We start from the raw sequence: 23,001 nt of genomic DNA, 5'->3' as shown, positions 1-23,001 counted from the left end.
ATAATTTGTTTTTTTGTTTTTTTTTTTTGTAGAGACAGGGTTTTGCTATATTGCCCAGGCTGATCTTGAACTCCTGGGCTCAAGCAGTCCTCCTGCCTTGGCCTCCCAAAGTAATGCGATTACACACATGAGCCATTGTGTGGGCCCTATAGTATGGCTTTTCGATCTGAAACCTATATTATTACACCCATTTTACTAATACAGACCCAAAGCTCAGGGCAGTAAACACACCTAGGAATTGTTAGGGTTTGGACTCTGGTCTGTCTGAAAATATAGTCTATGTTCTTCATCATCATGCTGTACCGTCTCAAATTTTTTTTTTTGTTTTTTTTTTTTTGAGATGCAGTCTTGCTCTGTCATAGGCTGGAGTACAGTGGCCCGATCTCAGCTCACTGCAACCTCCGCTTCCTGGGTTCCAGTGATTCTCCAGTCTCAACCTCCAGAGTAGCTGGGATTACAGGCACCTACCACCACGTCCGGCTAATTTTTGTATTTTCTTTTTTTTTTAGTAGAAATGGGGTTTCTCCATGTTGGCCAGGCTGGTCTTGAACTCCTCACCTCAGGTGATCCGCCTGCCTCGGCCTCCCAAAGTACTGGGATTATAGGCATGAGCCACGGCACCTGGCCTCCTCAAATATTTTTGAATATCTGATAACATCCCTGTAACTTGATCATGTGTTCAGTCAATGAGTGTAAGAAGACAACATTTAATTAAAAACAATTTTTTTTTAATTTTTAGAGAGAAAGTTTCACTATGCTGCTCAAACTGGTCTTGAACTCCTGGCCTCCAGCAATCCTCTCATTTTAGCCTCCCAAAATGCTGGGATTACAGAGAAAAGAACATTTAAATATGACTTGTTTTATTCACCTTGATCATTCCTTAGACAGCTTCTCCCATCTAGAAGCGGAAGAGTAGTATAGAGAAGAGGATATATTTGTATATAATTTGTCATAAGTATATGATGCTGGGCGCGGTGGCTCACGCTTGTAATCCCAGCACTTTGGGAGGCCGAGGCGGGCGGATCACAAGGTCAGGAGATCGAGACAACGGTGAAACCCCGTCTCTACTAAAAAAAAAAAAAAAAAAATACAAAAAAATTAGCCAGGTGTGGTGGCGGGCGCCTGTAGTCCCAGCTACTCGGAGAGGCTGAGGCAGGAGAATGGCGTGAACCCGGGAGGCGGAGCTTGCAGTGAGCCACGATTGTGCCACTGCACTCCAGCCTGGGCAACAGAGCGAGACTCCGTCTCAAAAAAAAAAAAAGTATATGATGTATAAGTTATTATTTATACTTATGGTTTATATACATATCATAAAGCACTGAACTCCTCATTCCATCATACATTCCTCTTCCCTTCCAGACATACCAAGCAATTTTTCACACTTATTGTGGCATTTAATAGACATAATAGGCCTATAAAGTAGTTTCTAAAATGTCTGTTTTCCAGGTGAAGAAACTCAGCCCTAGAGGACCAAATGATACAACTAATGTCATCAGTGACGGAGCCTGGATGGCCTCAAGCCAATCTGCCTCCAGAGCTCAGAAGCTGAGATATGCCTTTCTCCCTGCACAACCGTGACCTTACACCCTCAACCTGTCATCAGAACTAAGGAAATTCTGTTTTAACCAGGAGAAACAATTATTTGGGTATAGGTTAAATGCATATTTATGCATGTATTTTGAGTAGAAATAGATGGTTTAGAGGTACAAAGATCAAGAATATTTTGGCATAGAGGTGAACCAAAAGTTGGGCCTTCTACACTGGCTGATGTCAGCTGAACGCTGAGCCTAAGGGGATAAAAGGAGGGAAAGACCTACACCTCAATGGCAACTTTTTTTTTTTTTTTTTTTTTAAGAAACAGTCTTGCTCTGTCACCCAGACTGGAGTGCAGTGGTTCAATCTTGGCTCACTGCAACCTCCACCTCCCGGGTTCAAGCGAGTCTCCTGCCTCTCTGCCTCCCAAGTAGCTGGGATTACAGGAGTGCACCACCACACCCGGCTAAGTTTTGTATTTTTAGTAGAGATGGAGTTTCACCATGTTTGCCAGGCTGGTCTCAAACTCCTGACCTCAGGTGATCCACCTGCCTCGGCCTCCCAAAGTGCTGGGATTACAGGTGTGAGCCACTGCACCCCGCTTAATATTTTATAAACAACAAAAAAAAGTTCCTTTGCTTGAATCCAAACACAGTTTTGAGACCATGCGTGGTGGCTCATAACTATAATCCCACTTTGGGAGGCTGATAGGAAGATCACTTGAAGCCAGGAGCTAGAGACCAGCCTGGGCAACGTGGCGAGACCCCGTCTCTATAAAAAGTTAAAAAATTAGCCAGGTGTGGTGTCATGTGCCTGTAGTCCTAGCTATCTGGGATGCTGAGGTGGGAGGATCGCGTGGGGGTAGAGGCTGCAGTGAGCCATGATGGCACCACTGCACTCCAGCTTGGGCAACCGAGTAAAACCCTGTCTCAAAAAACAAAGAAACATGGCCGGGTGTGGCGGCTTTTGCCTGTAATTCCAGCACTCAGGGAGGCCGAGGGAGGGTGGATCACTTGAGGCCAGGAGTTCCATGGCCCATCCTGTTCCATGCCTCATGCAGCTGCTTCTATCTGCAATGCCTTTTGTATTTTTTTTTGTCTCGCTCCATCGCCCAGGCTGGAGTGCAGTGGTGCGATCTCGGCTCACTGCAAGCTCCGCCTCCCGGGTTCACACCATTCTCCTGCCTCAGCCTACCGCGTAGCAGGGTCTACAGGCGCCTGCCACCATGCTCAGCTAATTTTTTGTATTTTTAGTGGAGACGGGGTTACACCGTGTTAGCCAGGATGGTCTCAATCTCCTGACCTGGTGATCCGCCTGCCTTGGCCTCCCAAAGTGCTGGGATTACAGGCGTGAGCCGCCGCGCCCGGCCTCTACCTGCAATGCCTTTCTTCCCTCTGCAGCCTCCAATGAGTCCACTCAAAAGTCAGCTGTGGTCACACGGGAATCCCATCCCAAAACCAGAGTGCATCTTTTATCCCTTGCTCTCACAACACATACGGGTTGAGTATCCCTCATTTGAAATGCTTGAGACCAGAGGTGTTTTGGATTTCAGATATGGGAATATTTGCATACACATAATGAGATATCTTAGGGATGAGACCCAAGTCTAAACACAAAATTCATTTATGTTTCATATACACCTTATACACATAGCCTATGGCAATTCTATACAAAATTTTTAACAATTTTGTGCAAGAAATAGTTTTGACTGCGACCTATCACATTAGGTCAGGTGAGGAATTTTCCACTTGTGGTGTTACGATGGCACTCAAAAAGTTTCTGATCTTGGCCAGGCATGGTCGCTCACGCCTGTAATCTTAGCACTCTGGGAGGCCAAGAAGGGCGGATCACGTGAAGTCAGGAGTTCGAGACTAGCCAGGCCAACATGGCAAAACCCCATCTCTACGAAAAATACAAAAATTAGGCTGGCATGGTGGCGCATGCCTGTAATTCCAGCTACTCAGGAGGCTGAGGCAGAAGAATCGCTTAAACCCAGGAGGTAGAGGTTGCAGTGAGCTGAGATCGTGCCACTGCCCTCTAGCCTGGAAGACAGAGCGAGACTCCATCTCAAAAAAAAAAAAGAAAACTTTCAGATTTTGAATTTTTGAATTAAGGATGCTCAAATTGTACTATATTTTATTGAAATCACTGCTTTCCACCTCCCCTACTATGCTTGGCATTTTCAGGACAGAGATTTATATCTTACTGTTTATGTATCCCAAGCATCTGGCATGGTACCTCCTACATACTGAGTGACATCAGAAGTTTGAAGAATATGGCTGGGCACAGTGGCTCACACCTGTAAACCCAGCACTTTGGGAGGCTGAGGTGGACAGATCACCTGTGGTCAGGAGTTTGAGAGCAGCCTGGCCAACATGGTGAAATTTCATCTCTACTAAAAATACAAAAATTGGCCGGGCATGGTGGTGGGTGCCTGTAATCCCAGCTACTCAGGAGGCTGAGGCAGGAGAATTGCTTGAACTTGGGAGGCAGAGGTTGCAGTGAGCTGAGATTGGGCCACTTCACTCTAGCCTGGGTGACAGAGCAAGACTCCATCTCAAAAAAAAAAAAAAAGTTTTAAGAATAAATGAATGTTGTCCACACCTCAATTCTTGAAAGTTTATACTTATGTGTAGCCTCTGCCTATAAGAATTAAGGCTGGGTGTTGTGGCTCACTCCTGTAATGCCAGTAGTTTGGGAGGCCAAGGTGGGAGGATTGCTTGAGGCCAGGAGTATGAGACCAGCCTGGGTGATATAGTGAGACCTTGTCTCTACAAAAGAAAACAACAATAATGATAAAATAATACAGATTTTTTTTCAAAAGAGAATTAATGTTTGTAATGGGTCCCTTAATTTGCACAGAACTTCAAATTAAATTATTCCAATCTTTGGAATGACCCTCAGGGTATTATTATGACCTTTCCCAGATGAGAGAAACAATAGCCCAAAGCTACACTGTCAAAACTAACAGAACTGGGATCCTGGCATTTTGGCCCCACCTTCTCCACTGCAATGCCAGCCCCCGAGACGGCATATACAAATCTACGTTATCTGTTATTTTTCACATGTTGCCAGCACGTCACAAATCCAGTCTAAATAAAATGTACAACTTCCTCTTGCTACCACAGCTCATCCCCCAGCTAGGATTTCTAACTTGCCGTCACCAACAGGATCCATTCCTGAACTGTGCTCATGCCTTATCTATAAACCAGGACCATCTCCAGGAAACTGCTCTCCCTCTACCCAAGCCCAAAGCAAGTCTTGGGGAGGGGAAGGTCACAAATCCACCTGTTAGAGAAGGGAGTTTCTAGTTCAAAAAAGGTTCTTCCTATACATCTCTAGGCATAAGAACCCCATTCCAGTCTCAAGCTACCTCCAAGAAAAGTGGCTCATCCAATTGGCCCTGTTAATCAGCCCAGGAGATGATCCTGGAATTGTGTTTGTGAACATTAAAATCCTAATGAAATGCACTAGGAAGCTTGGCATTTAAAGGATTCCTGCTAGCAATGAGTAAGCCACAGTGAAGATTCCTTCTGGAAGGGGAGTAACTGACCCCAGAGTAATTGTCCTGTTCATCTCATTGATACCTAATGGGCTGGCTTAAAGAAGCGCTCACCAGCTCCTACTTCCAGGCCTGGAATTCTTGGAAATGTGGTCTTTCTGGGCTCCCCACTGCTTGGCATTGGAGCCTCGTTTCCTCATTCTGCTTCCCTTTCCTCCTGAAACTGTTTATAGACCTGAGGTCCCGCTTGTGAGCTGAGGAAGGGCTGAGGGCCCTCAGTGAGTTGCCTACCTTTGGGAAAATGAAGATACAGGGTGCGGAAAGCCATGTGCTAAATGATAAAGAGTTAAAGAAAGATTTGTCTAGATTTCACAATGGCTCTGTGTCTCATATCACTTTCATTTTTATGTCAGAAACAGGATTCAGTGCCTCTTAATCACGGTTGCATCATTGATGGCAGAGAGACATTGTGTTTCTTGGCAGAGGCTGGCCCTTACAGATGAACTGGGGAGAGGGGGCTCATGCTGGGCCTGAAACACACTTTAGGAAGCCTTTTTCTCTCCCCTGTTGGAGATGCTTCCTCACATTTCTCTCAACAATGGGTTCTAAGTCCCTCCACCCCTTCCTCAAACTAACAGCTGCACGCACCCCAAACAGGCTCATTCACCCTGAGCAAAGAAGACCCCATCCTACAGTCCCAGTGTTCCTCATCCACACTTCTGGGCCTGCCTCCCTTCTTCCTTTCACCTAAGTCTGCCACCTCCCCATCCATCTGCCCAGGAGAATCACACTAACAAACATCTCCTCTCCCTAAGGTGTCTGCAATCAATTCTTTCCACCAGCCCTTCCCGTCAACATCCAAACATGCCCAGGTTTCTCACACTGAAAAATTAAAAAATAAGTAATCCTTTCACGCCACTTCCCCTCCAGTTACGGCCGTAGCTCTCCCTGCACAGTTCCAAAACTGGCATCAGGCCCATCCTACTCCCAAAACAGTTCTTAACAAGGTCACTGTGATCTTTGGTTGATCAAACCCAGTTGTCAGTCTGGTTTCCATCCTCCTTCCTCCTTACAGCTGATGCTCACTTCGTCCTCCCGAGCTTTTCTTGCCTACTAACCGCTCCCACAGGTTCCCAGCTTCAGCAGGCTCCTGGCCCCCATGGGCAGGACTGGGAGATGTTCTCCCTGTAGACAGACCGGCCCTTGAGAAGCCACATTACAATCTTGAAGGGTCCTATGTTATGGTCATGTGATCTAAAAATAAGTACCTTAATAGAGAAAGACACCAAGTCCCCATCAATAATAGTTCCTATTTTCCAAAATTCCAGGAATGACTCCAGTCTCCATTAGATGGACGCAATCTTTCTTTAGAAATGCTAAAATTGTGGAAGGCCTTGATCTAGTCAGCTGTTCTGTCTTTACCAGAGATTTGCATATCTCTGGTTCCATCCTATTTGATAGTTCCTTTCTTAGAAGGCAACCTTATTTACAAGTGGCTAAAATATGCTGTTGCCCTTAGGTATCAACAACAAGGAGTCCTGTAACTGGCATGAGACCATCCGCAAGAAGTTCCTGATTCTTCACCTACTGAGTAACCCCTGCCCTTGCCCCCTCCTCCAGTTCCTCCTCAGAGGCCTCCTAAAAGCCTTCCCATCCTGTAAGCCCCCAACCCCATTACGCAGTCAGACAGAACTAATGGTTCCCCTCGGCAGTCCCTCCCAGGATTACACATTTATCATACTCAAGTATTGATTAGTCTTGACATTCTATTAGGGCCATTTAGGGGCTTATTCTCACATTTATTTTCATTTCAAAACAGTGTTAAAAAGCAATCAATAACTGCCTGATACCTAAACAAACACCCAGACTCATTATGTCAATAACCTGGTAAATGTTTTACTTGCTGGTTTCCAGCTGCCATGAGGAAAGATCCTCTCATTTGCCAGATGCTCAAATGGTGCCTGGAAAACAGATCTGTAAGGTGCATTATCCCAGGAGGGAGCCCTACAGTAAATCAACAATTTCAGGGTTGCTGAATGTTTCATACCTATTTTTTGTCAGGGAGTGGGGTAAAGGCATGGCGTACTGGAAAAAGCATGGGCTAAACTTCGTTCATAATTCACGATAAAACTATAATTCTTACCGTGTCGCTTACTAGCTCTGTGTAGTCTCTAGAACTCAGTTTCCTCATCTATACTAAATGGTTAATGCAAATAACAGGATGGAATGGCCACAGTGGCTCACACCTGTAATCCGAGCACTTTGGAAGGCCAAGGCAGGCAGATCACCTGAGGTCAGGAGTTCAAGACCAGCCTGACCAACACGGTGGCTGTTGGTCTCTACTAAAAATACAAAAATTAGCCAGGCGTGATGGTGGGCTCCTGTAGTCCCAGCTACTTGGGAGGCTGAGGCAGGGGAATTGCTTGAACCCAGGAGGCAGAGGTTGCAGTGAGGCAAGATCGTGCTGTTGCACTCCAGCCTCAGTGACAAACAACAGGATGGCCTCCCCTGCTAGGGATTGTTAAGAGAAGAGATATGAAAGCCCTCTGTGTTCTGTTAACTTCGTGAGCCGTTTGTGAGCTTCAATGCCCTTGCTCGAATGGGCGGCAGAGTTGCTTTTGGCTGGTATCATGGATGATCTGTGATAGAAGAAAAACTGGAACGGCCAATTAAGTAGCTCAACTTCGCCTTGACCCAGCTGGTCACTTTGGACATAGTATGCCTGCATTACTTCACAGGATTCTTTGGAACACAGTGATATAGGAAATGGCAAATGGTTTCCAAGAGGCAAGCAAGTCTTGGGGCACTAAATAGTATAAGCTCTTTATGAAGAAGCAAACTGAGGACATTTGTTCTTCTTCTGTCTGGGTATTATCAGCCACAGCAATAAGCACTGACAAAAAAGTAAAAAAAAGAAAAAAAAAAGAGAGAAATAGTGGAGAAACCATGTCTCTACTAAAAATATAAAAATAAATGTATTTCTATAAATACAGCCCAAAGAAAATATAAAAATAAGCTGAGTATGGCGGTGTGCTCCTGTAATCCCAGCTACTCGGGAGGCTGAGGCAGGAGAACTGCTTGAACCTGGGAGGCGGAGGTTGCAGTGAGCCGAGATCCCACCACTGTTCTCCAGCCTGGGCGACAGAGAGAGACTCCATCTCAAAAGAAAAAAAAAAAATTTCGTTGTCTACTGATAATATGAGCCACCCAGCCCAACCCTCATGTGCCCGGTCTGGCAGCAGAAGACCCCTGCAGTCTAACTGACCTTGAACTGGTCACTTAGGTTTCCTGTCCTCTTCATTGGTTCAACTAGGGATACTAGGAGAGCCCTCCTTCGGTGGTTATCGTGTCAGCATCAAGTGAAGTAATACATTTGAAAGAATTTGGTAAACCGTATCTGTTTACAAAACTGTATGCATGTGAATGATCAACATTATTTACAGTAAGTTTGTGAGATAAATACAAAGGAAACCCGATGATAGTCCATTTTTTGGCCCTACTAGGCAAAGGCAGAAATTTCTGTTTAAGCAGAACCAGGGTGGGTGGGGCCTTCCAGTAACTAATGCAGCCCCAGAGAGAGGGTCTCAGATCAGGGTCTAGAGCACAACAGCTTTGGTATTTTAGATTTGAGTCCTGCCTACTGTCAGTGACAATTTACATAATCCTAGGCAATTTATTTAATCTGTTTAAGCCTCCTCGTATCTTCTGTAAAATGAGAATAATAATAGCACATACCTCACAGGGTTGTTATGTTGATTATTTGAGATAATGCACTTAAAACAATTTGCACAATGCCGGCTCAGTACAATGTTAGTTGTACTTTGGGTAGGCTGGAGGAGGAAAAAGGGAGTGGATGTATTAACTGGTAATTTAGTTCTGTTTTGCTCCCTGCCGTGGCTTGTTCTCACCTAAGGAAGTATTTAAAAATCACACATATTTGCAAGTACTGGAACATCATATGGAAGATGAGAGTTGGTATTGCTACTTATGGTGGAGAGATAGGGAAGTGATTGCTTCTCCTTTATCTTTTGTCACAATGTTGTTTGCACAAAGGATACAGCTTTGTTTTGTTTCGTTTTAATTTAAAAATAAAATACAAGGCTTGCCCTGAAATGTAGCAGCAGTTGGCTCTGAAAATGCCTTAAAGTGGGGAAGTCTTTGGAAGGTAGAGACAGAAATCTGTAGCTTGCAGGAAGAGAAGTCAGAAAGATAATATTAAAGTGACACATTCCCATTGCACTTGAAATAAAACCTATGGGCCGGGCACGGTGGCTCACGCCTGTAATCCCAGCACTTTGGAAGGCCGAGGCGGGCGGATCACCTGAGGTGGGGAGTTCGAGACCAGCCTGACCACCATGGAGAAACCCCGTCTCTACTAAAAATACAAAATTAACCAGGTGTGGTGGCGCATGCCTGTAATCCCAGCTACTCGGCAAGCTGAGGCAGGAGAATTGCTTAAACCTGGGAGGCGGAGGTTGCGGTGAGCCAAGATCACGCCACTGCACTCCAGCCTGGGCAGCAAGAGTGAAACTCCGTCTCAAAAAAAAAAGAAAAAAGAAAGAAAGAAAACCTGTGAACCTCACTGAGGCCTAAAAGTAGTTCCATGAATATAGAAGATACTCAAGGTAGGACTGAGCTGTTACCTTTCGCCTTCCAGTTGCCTTTCCCCCTGCCTCCTGGGCCAGCAAGCATTCTGGTGTCCAGCTCTCCCGGCCTCTATCAGCACTGCCCGCCATGCTCTGCCAGCTACTTCCGTGTTTGCAACTCAGGTCTCTGCTCATGTTATCTACTTCTAAAATACCTTGGCATTCTATCTCATTATCCTTTTTATTTTATTTATTTATTTTTTTTGAGACGAAGTCTCACTCTTGTTACCCAGGCTGGAGTGCAATGTTGCATCCTCGGCTCACTGCAACCTCTGCCTCCCGGGTTCAAGTGATTCTCCTGCCTCAGCCTCCTGAGTAGCTGGGATTACAGGCATGTGCCACCACACCTGGCTAATTTTGTATTTTTAGTAGAGATGGGGTTTCTTCATGTTGGTCAGGCTGGTCTCAAACTCCCAACCTCAGGTGATCCGCCCACCTAGGCCTCCCAAAGTGCTAGGATTACAGGTGTGAGCCACCGCACCCGGCCCCTTTTTATTTTCTTTACCGTACTTATACACTGTCACACATTATCTCATTTGCTTACATTTCGCTGTGTTTACCCATTTGTTTACATGTTTGCTTTCTTTAGAATACAGTAGCTCCCCCTTATTGGAGGCTTTGGCTTCTTCAGTTTCAGCTACCGGAGGTCAGCGAAGGTCTGAAAATACTAAATGAAATATTCCAGCTTTGGAGACATCAATGCCATCCAGAGCCTCTTGCCACCAGCTATGGTCAACCCCACCATATTCTTTGACATTGTGGTCCACGGGCCACGTCTCCTTCAGGCTGTTTGCAGACAAAATTCCGAAGACAGCAGAAAACTTTCATGCTCTCAACACTGGAGAGAAAGCATTTGGTTATAACGGTTCCTGAATTCATAGAATTATTCCACAGTTTATGAGTTAGGGTGGTGACTTCACATGCTATAATGGCACTGGTGGCAAATTCATCTATGGGGAGAAATTTGATGATGAGAACCTCATCCTGAAGCACAAAGGTCCTGGTATCTTGTCCATGGCAAATGCTGGACCCAACACAAAAGGCTTCCAGTTTTTCTTTTCTTTTTTTTTTTTTTTTTGAGACGGAGTCTCGCTCTGTCGCCCAGGCTGGAGTGCAGTGGCGCAATCTTGGCTCACTGCAAGCTCCATCTCCCAGGTTCACTCCATTCTCCCGCCTCAGCCTCTCCGAGTAGCTGGGACTACAGGCAGCTGCCACCACGCCCGGCTAATTTTTTTCTATTTTTTAGGAGAGACGGGGTTTCACCGTGGTCTCGATCTCCTGACCTCGTGATCCGCCCGCCTCGGCCTTCCAAAGTGCTGGGGTTACAAGCGTGAGCCACTGCGTCCGGCCTAGGCTTCCAGTTTTTCATGTGCACCACCAAGACTGAGTGGTCGGATGGCAAGCATGTGGTCTTTGACAAGGTGAAGGTCAGCATGGATATCACGGATGCCATGGACCACTCTTAGTCTAGGAATGGCAAGACCAGCAAGAAGATCCCCATTGCTGGCTAATAAATTTGACTTGTGTTCTATCTTAACCACCAGACCATTCCTTCCGTATATCAGGAGAGTACCCCCCCACCTCATTTGCTCACAATATCCTATGATCTTTGTGCTCTCGCTGCAGTTCCTGGGTTCCATATCTTCCTTATTGCCTTCCATGTCTAGCTGGATTGTAGAGTTAAGTTTATGATGATGAAATCAAAGCTAAATAACATAAAAAAAAAAAAAAGGAGAAGAAATATTCAAAGGCCAGGCATGGTGGCTCATGCCTATAATACCAGCACTTTGGAAGGCTGAGGCAAGAGGATCATTTGAGCCCAGGAGTTTCAGACCAGCCTGTGCAATATAGCAAAGCCTCATCTTTAAAAACAAACAAACAATAAACAAGTAAATAAATATTTACTTTTTTAAAATAACAAAAAGAAACATTCTGGAAAGAATTCATGTTTTAAATTGCACACAATTCTGAGTAGCATGATGAAATCTCTCACTATCCCACTCCATCCAGCCGAGGACATGAATCATTCCTTTGTCCACCGCATTGACACAGGCTACACACCCATTAGCCGCTTAGTAGCTGTCTGCATGATCCATTAGACTGCCATGGTAACTCAGTGCTTGTGTTCAAGTCATCCTTAATTTACTTAACAATGTCTCCAAAGAGCAAGAATGGTGATGCTGACAGTCTAAATATGCCAAAGATAAGCTGTAAAGTGCTTCCTTTAAGTTAGTCTCTTACTGTGCCTAATTTATAAATTACACTTTTATCTTTTTATTTATTTATTTTTGAGACAGAGTCTCACTGTGTTGGTCAGGCTGGTCTCAAACTCCTGACCTCAAGTTATCCACCTGCCTCGCCCTCCCAAAATGCTGGGATTACAGTCATGAGCCACCATGCTTGGCCTAGAAGCCACTTAGATCTGATGCCTGGGCTTTAGAGTGGCAGCGGATATAAGGGCAATGGTCCATGTCTTTTCTAAATAAAAAACCAAAAGACAAAATTTAGCTTAAGGGAATCAAATTATTAGGAAATCTCATAGCTCACTTTGATTTAACCCACATTTACTGGGCCGAGTCCCATAGCAAGATGAACAAGATTCAGAGTATATTCCTCATAGGGTAGATATGACTAGAATGGGAATCATGAATAAAAAGCAGAATGGGAAAAGAGTAATAAGGTACCAGCAATAAATTCTTCAGGAGCATGGAGTGAAGATTCAGAAGCTCCATCTAAAGTGAACTCTAAGGAGACTTCGGCCTTCCCTTTCTGTCAAGGTGAAAGTGCAACCTGTGAAAAGTGAAATCCACAACAGAAACTGCCCTTGAGGTCATCTTACCAGCCTCCTCTGCTCTCACAGTCAAGATGGCTCCTTAATGTCTCACATCTTTTTCTCAGCATTGCAAACAGTGGCAGGCCTGGGGGCAGATGGGCAAACTGCCTTGCTGTTTGCAGAAAAGAGGACAAGATCTTGAACCACTTAGTTCTTCAAGAGGAACAAGGAGTTCTGACCACATCTTGGGTTGTTATAGAGGCTGCTAGGAAAGAAATGAAACTTCTGCTCACACTGGCAGGTGAAGGTGAAGCACTGAACTCCAAGGGAAAATACCCTAGTGCCTCTTTTCATTTGTTTTTATTTTTAGTTTATTTTTGTAGAGACAGGGAGTCTCACTATGTTGCTCGGGCTGGTCTTGAACTGCTAGGCTCAAAGGATCCTCCATCCTCGGCCACCCAAAGTGCTGGAATTACAGGCCTAAGCCACGGTGCCTGGCCAAGTGTCTCCTTTTTGCAATGAGCCTGCTGTTGAAAAGGTTGTGTGCTTATGGGCTTTTGTGGACCCTTTTACAATTTAAAAAAAAAAAAGTCCCTTCTAACCTACCATGTTAGAAGTGCCACTGTTTACACAGCAGAACCTGGAGTTTCACCTCCATGAAGTGGTCTGTGGAATAGCTAGAGCTGTGGGATCCACACGTCTCGGCTCAGTCCTGTGCCACTCACTATTTTACTTAAGCAACTCTTTCCCCCTCTGCGCCTCAGTTTCCTCATCTGCCATCTGAGGAACTGGATGAGGGCAGTGTCTTTCAAACTGCAAATTTTGATCCATTCATAAATAATAAAATCAATCTAGTGGGGTGCAACCTTTTTTTTTTTTTTTTGAGATGGAGTCTTCCTCTGTTGCCTAGGCTAGAGTGTAATGCCGTGATCTCAGCTCACTGCAACCTCTGCCTGCCAGGTTCAAGTGATTTTCCTGCCTCAGCCTCCTGAGTAGCTGGGATTACAGGCACCCACCATCGTGCCTAGCTAATTTTTGTACTTTTGTAGAAACGGGGTTTCACCATGTTGGCCAGGCTGGTCTTGAACTCTTGACCTCAGGTGATCCACCTATCTCAGCCTCCCAAAGTGCTGGGATCACAGGCCTGAGCCACTGTGCCTGACCTGCAACCAATTTTTTTAAATGGAGAAATAGAATAGTTTAGAATACAAAACTATTCATTACAGTTAATAAGTATTGTCTTGTGAAATGTTTGTTTTATCCATAAACACATATTACTGACATCAACACAAAATGCATTTTTCACTGTTAGTTATTCTGAAAAGAAAAGAAAAGAAAGAAAAAAGCTCAAAACATACCATATCGAGTTTTCAGGGCTCTTAAGCAGAGACAGACCAATCAATAGGTTGGCACTACTGCTTGCTTAATTGCCTATTTCCCATTGTTTGCCTGAGGACTGAGCCTGGCTCCAAGTGAACATGCCATTTGGCTCCTCTCTCTAACTGTGGATACAGTGACCTAGAAAAGGAGATGCTCAATGCTGCATTTATTGTCCAGCATGACATCAGCCAGAAAGCATTGCGAAAATAATAATATTATGATTATTGAGTGAAGGTCTGTTATGTGCCAGATTTTGTGTTAAGTGATTTAAATATAGTAAAGTTCATTCTTACAACAAGCTGTCTGTTGTTTAAGGTGTATGTGATTTGTCCTCATTTTTCAGAAAAGGAAACTGAGGCACGGAGAAGTTTTGGTGTGGCATTCCAAGGTCATAGAACGGGTAAATGGCCAAGGTAGTATTGGAGCCCTTATCTGTCTGTCTCTAGAGTCCTTTCCATTACACACTTTTTCCAGGCTGAGATGCTTTGCAACAAAGTGGCTTTGAAACAGCAGTTCCCTTCACGTTGTATAAGTAACCAAGTCCTCCCCTGACTGGCTGTGGCTCTGGCTCTGACCTACAGGTGGTGGAATGGAGTTGGTTTACATTTCTAAGGGAGTAATCAAATTACCTTCCCTGGAGGGGGGCTGGGGGTGTCTCAGAAGGACTGAATTAAACTGAAGGTCTAATCTGGGGAGGGACATTCTTTTCTTCTTTTTTGACATGGAGTCTTGCTCTGTCGCCCAGGCTGGAGTGCAGTTGAGCTATCTCAGCTCACTGCAACCTCTGCCCCCCAGGTTCAAGCGATTCTTCTGCCTCAGCCTCTCAAGTGGCTGGGATTACAGGCATGAGCCACCACGCCCGGCCAGTTTGGGGACATTCTTATTGCACAAAATTTCTTCCAGAACATTTGGTCCTTTGGGATTTCCCCAGATTGCCACCAATTAGACAGAAAATTCCAACTCTCCTTCCCTGGTTGCTTCATAGTATCTACCATTTCCCCCTGCCCCCACCTTACTTATGAGTATACCTCTCTTGTGGGCTATGTTGGTAATACCTTACTATCCAGGGAATCTTGGGTTTGGGGGTTTTTTAAATTGTTGTTTTAACAAATATAGTTGTTTTAACAAATATAACTTCATTTCACTACTTCTTTGGTGAGGCCACGTCCAACCAATGAAGTTGGTTAGTAACTTGTTCAGTGTACCCAAGAATAGACGATGAAGAGATCAATATACCAACTTTTCTTATATTAGAGGTTTTAGAGATTTTTAAATTCAACATCCAGATTACAATACGCTCACCATCCCAGTGTTCTAAGGAAATTAGTCGGGGCTTAAATTAAACTTAAATCTTGTTTCATATTTAAAATACAATTTAGCACATTAGTTTCATATGTTTCTATTTTCTAGCCTAAAAAACACTAACAGCTCCTTGACTACAGTAGTTGAAATCCTGCTTAGCACTCAATAACCAACACAACTTCTCCAACCCCCAGGCAAGGCAAATTCAGTGGTCTTTTGGCACCCACTATGCTTTGCAAAATGTTGAAGACTTGACTCTCCATCCTTTATCCATCCCCCATTCCCTACCCTCCATCCCTGAACTTACCCCAGGGCAGTAGCCACATTGTATTCTTACTTACCCTGATATCTGGCTCCCACACCAGTGCAGGCTGAGATTCCCTGCATATGTTAAGCCTTCAATGTATGTTGTCACATTGAATTAATTTTTAAGTTAACTTTGTGTTGAAGTATAAGATGCCTATAGAAAGGTGCACACTAGTGTTTGAATCCTCACAAAGTGAAAGAGAATATACATCCAGCATCCCAGAAGCCCTGCACCATAGCCCACCATCCTCAAATGTCATGACTTTCCTAACTTGTAATGCCATAGAGTAGCTTTACTAGTTTTTGAACTTGTTATAAATGAAATTACAATATGAACTCTCTTGGTTTGGGTTTACTGCATTAAACACTATGTTGGCCAGCTTTAGCCATGGTTTTGTTTTGTTTTGTTTTGAGATGAAGTCTCGCTTGGTCTCCCAGACTGGAGTGCAGTGGTGCAATCTCTGCTCACTACAACCTCTGACTCCCGGGTTCAAGTGATCCTCCCGCCTCAGCCTCTGGAGTAGCTGGGATTACAGGTGCACACCACCATGCCAGGCTAATTTTTGTATTTTTAGTAGAGATGGGGTTTCACCATGTTGGCCAGGCTGGTCTCGAACTCCTGACCTCGGATGATCACCTGCCTCGGCCTCCTAAAGTGCTGGGATGACAGGCGTGAGCCACCGCGCCTGGCCTACACCAGTTATTTATGTATTCATTCTACTGTGGATGGACATTTGGGTTGTTTCTAATTTGGGGCTCTTATGAATAGAGTTGCTATGAATATTCTTTGTATATTTCTTTCTGTTCAGTATTTACTTAAGAGTACAATTGTTCAGCTTTAGTGGATACTGCCAAACGGTTTTAGAGGTGATTGTGGAAGTTGACAAGCTGATTCTAAAATGTATATAAAAATAGAAAGGGCCAAAAAACATCCAGACATTCTTGAAAAACAAGGCTGCAAGTCTGACACTACTATGTATTATAAAACTACAGTAATTACAACAGTGTGGTGTTGGCACAAATAATCCAAAGGATTGGAAGAGAGAATCCAGAAACATTTGCAATTATAAGCTACCTGATTTACAATATAGGTGACAATACAATGCAGATAAGAAAGGACGATGTTTTCAATAAATGGAGCCAGATCGATTGGATAAACAAATTAAAAAAAAAAGCTTAACCACACATTCAAATCAATTCCAGATGGGTTATAGATCTAAATGTTAGAATGTTTAAAAATAAAACAATAAGGCCTTGTAAATCTATGTATTAAATAGAACATGAAAAGTACTAACCATAGAGAGAAAACTTGATAAATTTAACTACTTTAGAAATGAGAACTGTTCATCAAAGGACACCACTAAGAGATTGAAAACAGCCGGGCATGGTGGCTCATGCCTGTAATCTCAGCACTTTGGGAGGCCGAGGCAGGGGGATCACCTGAGGTCAGGAGTTCAAGACCAGCCTGGCCAACATGGTGAAACCCCATCTCTACTAAAAATACAAAATACAAAAATAGCTGGGCATGGTGGTACATTCCTGTAATCCCAGCTACTTGAGAGGCTGAGGCAGGAAAATTGCTTGAACCCAGGAGGCAGAGGTTGCACTCCAGCCTGGACAACAAGAGCAAAACTCTGAAAAAAAAAAAAAAAAAAAAAAGACAAGACAGACGAAAGAAAGAAAGAAAGAAAGAAGGAAAGAAAGAAAGAAGAAGACAAGACAGATGAAAGAAAGAAAGAAAGAAAGAAAGAAAGAAAGAAAGAAAGAAAGAAAGAAAGGCAAAGCACAGACTGAGAAAAGATATTTGCAAAAGTGTATCCAACAAATGACTTATAGACAGATCATATGAAGACCTCCTACTTATCAATTACAAAAAGACAGACAACCCAGCTGGGTATGGTGGCTCACACCTGTAATTCCAGCACTTTGGGAGGCCGAGGCGGGCGGATCATGAGGTCAAGAAATTGAGACCATCCTGGTCAACATGGTGAAACCCCATCTCTACTAAAAAAAATACAAAAATTAGCTGGGCGTGGTGGCATGCGCCTGTAGTCCCAGCTGCTGGGGAGGCTGAGGCAGGAGAATCACTTGAACCCGGGAGGCAGAGGTTGCAGTGAGCAGAGATCATGCCACTGCACTCCAGCCTGGCGACAGAGCGAGACTCCATCTCAAAAAAAAAAAAGAAAGATAGACAACCCAACAGAAAAAAATGGGCGAAAAAGAAAAGGAAGAGGAGAACAGTGAATGAGCAATTTACACGCACACACACACACACACACACATATTCAAATGGCCAATAAACATATGAAAATGTGCATGAGGGAAATGCAAATTAAAACTACCAGGAGATGTCTGCACATTCAAGAGCTGGATAAAATGGAATACTGTCAGGTGGTACTCAGTGTTGGTGAGAATGTAACTTAACTCATGCTCTCATTTGCTGTTTGGGGGAATAAATATTGGTTTGTCCACTGGATTTCTTCTAAGCTGGACTGACTGAAGTCTAGAAAGCAAATTGACAGGATCTACCCAAATTTTCATCTCTCCCCAGCTCCCAGGGTAATTGACTGGGGCAGGAGGATAGTGGCTGGGAAGCTCCATAGTTATTACTACCAAGCTAGTGTACCTCAAGCTATGGGCAGGCATCTCCTTGCTCTCCCAATAGAAGCCTCTGTTTATTTCTTTTATTGCATCTAATCATTGACCCAGGTGTCATCAAACACTCCCTGAGCGATATTCTCTGGTTGACTCTTTGCAAAATTCATGGGCATCAGAGGAGCAAGACTCATTTCTCAGCAGGCTGGGCTCCCGAACTCCTGGAGAAACAAGCGGGCACAGGCTACAAACAACATACGGTTCTTATCTCATCCAAAGACTCGACGTTCCTGACTATTAAATCTATCCTCAAAATAAATTCCTAGTATTCAGCGTGACACTCATTTTTATTTTTTTTACAGGTTCAAGTTCCAAAATTGTCCTCCTAGCGGGGAACCATGTAACCCCAGCAGTTTGGGAGGCCAAGGTGGGAGGATCACTTGAGTCCAGGAGCTCAGGACCAGCCTCGGCAACATAGGGAGGCCCTGTCTCTATTTTTTTTTCTTTTTTAAAGGCCGGGTGTTGCTGGCGGAGGAGAAAAAAATTGTCTTCCTCAAAGGGATCAGCTTACCACTAGAGGTATATGTTGGCACCATTTGTCCACATGATTGGTGAAAAATGTGTCTTGCTTTACTTATCTCTTTGATGACTAATGAAACTAAACTTACTTTTTTTTTAGATGGAGCCTCGCTCTGTCACCAGGCTGGAGTGCAGTGAGGCCATCTTGGCTACCTGCAACCTCCACCTCCCAGGTTCAAGTGATTCTCCTGCCTCAGCCTCCCCGGTAGCTGGGACTAGAGGTGCATGCCACCACACCCAGCTAATTTTTGTATTTTTAGTAGAGATGGGGTTTCACCATGTTGGCCAGGATGATCTTCATCTCTTGACCTCGTGATCTGCACACCTCGGCCTCCCAAAGTGCTGGGATTACAGGCGTGAGCCACCGCACCCAGCCAAGACTAAACTTTTAAAATGTGTTTATTGGTCATTTTTATCTCTTTAATTGGTTTCACCTACTTTGTCCACTTTGCCATTATGTTTTCCTTGTGATTTTGCAAGAATGCTCTATATAGCAAAGATATTAAATTTTTTTCTGTTACACCACAAATATTTTTCCAATATTTGGTTTTACCCTTTTAACTTTACTTGTGGTGGGTTTTCTTTTTTTAGACATGTGAATTGTAATTGTTTATTTTTTATTTTTACTTTTTTTTTGAGATGGAGTCTCTCTCTGTCACCCAGAGAGAGTGTAATGGCGCGATCTCAGCTCACTGCAAACTTTGCCTCCCAAGTTCAAGCGATTCTCCTGCCTCAGGCTCCCCAGTAGCTGGGATTACAGGCACGCACCACCATACCTGGCTAATTTTTTTTTGTATTTTTTTTTTTTTTTTTTTTGAGACGGTGTCTCGCTCTGTCGCCCAGGCTGCAGTGCAGTGGCGCAATCTCGGCTCACTGCAAGCTCCGCCCCCCGGGTTCACGCCATTCTCCTGCCTCAGCCTCTCCGAGTAGCTGGGACTACAGGCGCCCGCCACCACGCCCAGCTAATTTTTTTGTATTTTTAGTAGAGACGGGGTTTCACCATGGTCTCGATCTCCTGACCTCGTGATCCGCCCGCCTCGGCCTCCCAAAGTGCTGGGATTACAAGCGTGAGCCATGGCGCCCGGCCTGTATTTTTAGTAGTGATGGGGTTTCACCATGTTAGCCAGGCTGGTCTCGAACTCCTGACCTCAGGTGATCTGCCCGCCTCAACCTCTCAAAGTGTTGGGATTACAGGCATGAGCCACCGTGCCCGGCCATTAACTGTTTATATAGTAAAGCCTGCCAATCTGTTATAACTGATATTTTTGCAAAATACTTTCCTTTCTTGTTTTTTTTTTTTAAACTTTAAAATCCCTCAAACATTGTTTATTATACAAGTGAATTCTGATCCTCTTGATGGGCTTATCGGCAGGATTCACAGTAGCGTATATGGGCACTAGGACCTCCAAACCTTGGACTTGCAGCAACCAGTGTCAGCTGCCAGGACACATGTCGTACTGGATGAGGATGTCTTTGATCTCCTTCTTGGAAGCCTCATCTACATATTTCTTTTCTATTTTTCTTTTCTTTTTGAGATAGGGTTTTCTTTTCTTTTTTTGAGATAAGGTTTGGCTCTGTCATCCAGGCTGGAGAGCAGTGGCATGATCTCGGCTCACTACAAGCTCCGCCTCCTGGGCTCAAGGATCCTCCCATCTCAGCCTCCCAAGTAGCTGGTACCACTGTCGCGTGCCACCATGGTCAGCTAATTTTTGCATTTTTTTGTAGAGGGAGGGGGTTTTGCCCTGTTCCCCAGGCTGACCTCAAACTCCTAGGCTCAAGCAATCCGCCCGCATTGGCCTCCCAAAGTACTGGGATTAATGGCGTGAGCCCTCACCCGCCCACATATTTCTGGCAACAGGCCACAAGGGCTTTGGAGATGAACTGACAGATAGTACAAATAGGACCCACATGACCATCACCCATCACCCTTCATGAATGTACACACCAACAAATCGCCCCTTGCCTAGAAGCAGCACTGGTTCTAGCAGCTTGTATTGCAGCGTGCCTGGCTCAGTTGTCTCCAGGGCCGCCAGTTCACCTTGATCAGGCCACGAGGGCGTTTGCCGAGCACCACAGCTGTGGCTTTCTTCTTGCGTCTGAAGACCTAAACAGACTGCAACCGGCCCTTGGATGGCCTGGCTAGGTAGATTAGAGCTCCCCATTACGCAGTGCCACAACTGGAAAAAGCTCAATTTTTCCAATATGGTTTTATTTTTCTTTTTTGTTGAGACAGGGTCTCGCTCTGGTTGCCCAGGATTGAGTGCAATGGCACCATCTCGGCCCACTGCAGCTTCAGCCTCCTGGGCTCGGGTAATGCTCCCACCTCAGCCTCCCAAGTAGCTGGGAATACAGGCGTAGGCCACCATGCCCGGCTGGTTTTTCTGTATTTTTTGTAGAGACGAGGTTTCCATATGTTGCCCAGGCTGGTCTGGAACTCCTGGACTCAAGCAATCCTCCAGCCTCAGCCTCCCAAAGTGCTGAGATTACAGGCATGAGCCACCACGTCTGGCCTCATTTATTTTTAAATATGTAAATCACCTAGAGTTTATTTTGCACAGGGTCTGAGGTAGGATTCCAATTGTATGTGTGTGTGCACATAATTTTTTTCTTGAGTGGTAGGCAATCATTCCAGCCCCATTTCTTGAATAATGTATCCTTCCCCTACTTTTTCCTGTGTATTTCAATAATATACAAGTTGGATAGTGAGATTTGGTATCAGAAGGATCTCCTTTAGCATAGCAGAAGGACTCCAGCATAGTAGATTGACCCCAGAGTGACCAGACTGGAGGTGTGGAACAGTAGAATGCTCAGCTGATGCAACCCTGTGGGAGAAAAAGTGAACGCCTGAATTACAACAGGCACTTTGGAGAGGTGAGACGCTGATAGCCTCACTCTTTTCTCTGTTTTCCTATAATCACTTCCTCTAGAGGCCTTTCCCAAATCTGTAAGCCTCCTTCTGTTGTTGATGGAGGAGATAAAGCCCAGTTGTTAATCTTGGGGAACCTGGATTCAGAATGGTTCATTTAAATCTTGACTTAACCACTTACTAACAGCCACTTAACCACTTACTAACAGCATTGTAATCTCAAGCAAGTTTCCTTATGGTTCTGGTCTCAATTCTCCCATCTGAGAAATGGGGATATAGCAATAACTATTGCAGATCATATCAAGGAGGATTTGACCAGCTGGGTAGAGTGGCTCACGCCTGTAATCCCATCACTTTGAGAGGCCGAGGGGGGCAGACTGCCTGAAGTCAGGAGTTCGAGACCAGCTTGGCCAACATGGTGAAACCCTGTCTCTACTAAAAATACAAAAATTAGCTGGGCACCGTGGTGCATGCCTGTAATCCCAGCTACCCAGGAGGCTGAGGCAGGAGAATCACTGGAACCAAGAGGCAGAGGCTGCAGTGAGCCGAGATGGTACCACTGCACTCCAGCCTGAGCAACACAGCAAGACTCTGTCAAAAAAAAAAAGAGGATATGATCAGCTAATTATTCATATGAGGCTCTTTTCCTGGTGCCTGGCATGGACTGGTTTTAATTAGTCAATATTGTTATCAGTTTGTTTTTAAGAAAAGGTGTAACCATCACCTTTCTCAAGGGAGCAAAACTTGTAACCTACCTTTGGATGTGTGTGGAGGTCTAGGCTTAAAAGAGAGTTTGCGTCGGGTGAGGTGGCTCATACCTATAATCCCAGCATTTTGGGAGGCCAAGGCAGGCAGACTTCTTGAGTTCAGGAGTCTGAGACTAGCCTGGGCAACATGGCACAACCTCGTCTCTACAAAAAATGCAAAGTTAGTCAGGTGAGGTGGCTCATGCTTGTAGCCCCAACTAATGGGGGAAAGGATTGGGGGTGGTTTCAGGAGTGGGGAGTTGCTAAGGCAGCTGAGGTGGGAGGATCACTTGAGCCTGGTGCAAGATTACACCACTGCACTCCAGCCTAGGCGACAGAGCAAGACCCTGTCTCAAAAAAAAAAAAAGAAAAAATGCCAGGCACGGTGGCTCAGGCCTGTAATCCCAGCACTTTGGGAGGCCGAGGGGGGCGGATCATGAGGTCAGGAGATCGAGACCACCCCATCTCTACTAAAAATACAAAAATTAGCTGGGCTTGGTGGTGGGCACCTGTAGTTCCAGCTACTCGGGAGGCTGAGGCAGGAGAATGACGTGAACCCAGGAGGCGGAGCTTGCAGTGAGCTGAGATTGCGCCCCTGCACTACAGCCTGGGTGACAAAGCGAGACTCCGTCTCAAAAAAAAAAAAAAAAGGCAGATTAATTAATAATGCCCTATATTATCACCACCCCACACTTAAACACAACTGTTTTATTTGTTTATGTAAAGATTCGGTCAAAGATAAAGACACAGGACACTTTTTTTATTTCTCATAT

At 44.7% G+C, this 23,001-nt stretch overlaps 1 pseudogene; it reads right to left on the bottom strand.

Moving 5' to 3' along the window:
• Positions 1-1,712: 1,712 nt before the first annotated feature.
• The window catches only part of LOC131384488 (uncharacterized), a 34,749-nt pseudogene continuing 13,460 nt past the window's right edge, over positions 1,713-23,001 (bottom strand).

This window comes from Hylobates moloch, unplaced genomic scaffold (assembly GCF_009828535.3).
Source record: "Hylobates moloch isolate HMO894 unplaced genomic scaffold, HMol_V3 SCAFFOLD_10, whole genome shotgun sequence".
NCBI classification, from domain to species: domain Eukaryota; kingdom Metazoa; phylum Chordata; class Mammalia; order Primates; family Hylobatidae; genus Hylobates; species Hylobates moloch.
This window is presented reverse-complemented; position numbering and strand designations above follow the sequence as displayed.